Source organism: Pogona vitticeps, chromosome 2 (genome assembly GCF_051106095.1).
Source record: "Pogona vitticeps strain Pit_001003342236 chromosome 2, PviZW2.1, whole genome shotgun sequence".
In the NCBI taxonomy this organism is placed as follows: Eukaryota; Metazoa; Chordata; class Lepidosauria; order Squamata; family Agamidae; genus Pogona; species Pogona vitticeps.
This window is the reverse complement of record NC_135784.1, coordinates 166,869,487-166,872,436: the sequence shown is the minus strand read 5'-3', so window position 1 is coordinate 166,872,436 and position 2,950 is coordinate 166,869,487.

Genomic DNA, 2,950 nt, shown 5'->3' with positions numbered 1-2,950 from the left:
TAATCCTAGAACTATAGAGCTGGAAGGGACCAAGCGGCTGTCAAGGTGTCACAGTGGGAATTAGAACTCCCAGACTGAGTTATCGAGCAGTTCTTCTCTAGGTCACAGCAACTCCTTGTGTCTACCGGTAAAATGGTATCATCTGCATATCCTAAAACAGGGATCAGGGAACTTTTTTTACCTCGCCGCCCAAAATTTTTTTTATATACGCTGATATTACCCCCTTGATTCCAAAGGAAGGAAATCATACATTATTTGAATTCGAAATCTTCAAAATTACTTTGAAAGCTTCAACTTGCTTGAAAACTTCAGGTTTTGGAGAAATGATATTGCTTCATCTTGGATATGAGAGCATCAATATTGGGGCTCTGCTCATCCTCATTGCCCCCAGGATTTTCATTTTTACCCCATTTGGGGTAATTTACCCCTGTTCTCTGACCACTGCCCTAAAACATTTATGCTCCTCCCATTAATTTTCACTGCTCTTTCATCTGAATCTAATCCAGTTTTTGTCTGTTAGTTGCATTTCTATCTGGCCTTGGCTTTGGTGAGCTCAGACACCATATATAATTTATTTATTTATTTGTTTATTTATTTATTTAATTTATATCCCGCCTATCTGGACTATAATTCTCCTCTCCCCACTACTCTCACAGGCACCTGTGAAGTTGACCACATTGAGAGGCTTGTGACTGGCCCAAGGTGGAGTTTCATGGCCCATTGGGGATATGAACACAGTTCTCCTGAGTTGTTCCTATGTACTGTATATAGGTTGAAAAGAGAGGGTGATAAAATACAACCTTGTCCCATTCCTTTGCCAAATCATTCGGCTACTTCATATTTTGTCCTAACAGCAGCCTCTTGTCCATAGGACAGGTTATGCCGTGGCCAGAAGCAGGTTGAGATCAGTTTGAGCCCTCTCTGCTTTCCTCAGGTTATAGTCCCACCCAATTTCAGCAGGATTTGGGTGGGTGGCTCTCTCTCCCCTTTGCATTAAATAGCTTTATTCTTGGCAAAAAGGGAGATGCTAGAAATAGAAACAGGGCAGGGAGGAAGAAAGGTCCTTCTGTGCAGTGATCTCATACTTATACAGAGTGGATGTTGGTTTTTTTGCCACATACTGTATTTATTTGTGACCTCATATAAACATTTTTTTAAAAATTGGGGAGGCTGCAGGCACGAAAAAAATTACAGCAATCCACCCCTCTTTGCTCTCTCTCTCACTCTCTCTCTCTCTCTTTCTGTGCCTTCTCTCGTCCTCGTCCTCCCCGCCTTCCCATTCTTTCTCTAAAGCAGGTTTCCTTCCGTGCCAGGGTGGCTCGCCTTCGCTTTTTCAAAAAGGATGGGCATCGTCAGCGTCCTTCTGTCTCTTCGGAAGATGGCGAGACCCCCTCCCCTCTTCCTAACCTGGCCCTCTCTCCTCCCCCCCCCCCCCGCAACCCGTCCTGCGGCGTTGTCCCGTCCCGCTCCGCATCCCCTTTTGTCTGGCCAAGGCAGACACCGGGCTGCCTGCGTGCGGGGCGGGGGGGGGGCCGCCGGGGGTCCCTCCTCCCCCTGTTTCCTGATGGATGAGCTGCGGCGGGAAATGTCAGAAAAGGGGCTAAATTGGACACGAGCGACTGCGCGGGAGAGGCGGAGGGAGGGGCCCCCAATTCTCCTCGGCCCGGAGCGAGGCTTCTTCACACCCACCCATTCACCCGCCAGAAGGGGAGGTTTGGGGGGGGGGAGGGAGAGGTAATGTCCTGTTTCTGCATTAAGGGGGGGAAGCATAGCTCCGTCACGCAAGAAAGACATTGCGCGGGTGCGGGAGGGGGGGGCAGAAGTTGAGCTCGAAGCCAAGGAATGGCGGATCGTCGAATAATCGAGCAGCGCGAAGGCGTCTTTGTGCAAGGTGGCGGCGGAGTGTGCCGGGGGGGGGCGCGGGGGCGGCCGTGGCGGGAAGGAACCGTCGCCCCCCAACACGATGGCAGCCGCCGCCGCCGCCGCCGCCCCGGGCCGCCAGCTCCCGAGTCGAGCAAGCAAGCGAGCGAGCAAGCAAGCCAGCGCCCGCCCGCCCGCCGGTGATGGATGGCGCTTTCATAACTTCCTCTGTATTAAAGTGCGGGTTCACCGCGAGGGCAGGCCCATCTATCACGCCGCTGAATGGGCCTTTGATTTGCTGAGAGCACCAGGCGCTGCGCTGGCTGTCTGCTCTGCCGGCGCGGTTAATATCTATCGCTGCAGCCGTGGGGGAGATGATGACGCGAGGAGCGAGCGAAGGCAGGCAGGAGGGAGAGAGCGAGGGAAGGGAAGGGAAGGGAAGGGGAAGGGAAGGAGGCTGCCGGGGTTGAGGGGGGAGGGGTGCTGCGCGCGCGCCGTGGCGGCCGTGCTGTGGGGGTCCCGCTGAGGTGGGGGAGAAGGAAAGCCGCGGAGGAGAAGGAGGGAAAGGAGAGGCCCGTGCTTGCAAGCAGGCATAGCCCGCTCCCGGTTTGTGCCAAGGACAGGCCCCGGAGAACCCCCTCTCACACACAATCGCCGTTCTCCAAAGCGCGCGCGCGCCTTTCGGGCGGCTTCAGACGACCCGGGGAAGAGCCCCCCCCCCGCGCGCAAGCCACGTAAAGCCCCGGTGAGAACGCGCGAGCGACCTAAGAGACCCGCCGCCGGCAAAGAGGCGGGCGTGCCGTGAGGGCGTGTTTTGCAAACAAAGCCAAAAAAAGAAGCGCGGGCGCTCAGGTAGCGGTGAAAACCCGCGTCGGATCTGGTTAGAAGCCCTTGGCTGTGGTGAGGGATATAGCGTGGAGTTGCTTCTGAACGAGTGACCTCCAACAAGTCCTCTTACCCCTGGCCCTGAATAGATTTCGCAACCTGAAGGCCGGGGCTTCCTTTATTTAGAAGCCCTTTGGCCCTCAAAAATCCCTGATGGGCGGCTCTCTGCATTAGCTGAGCAGTGACAGAAGTGTACCCTGCACCT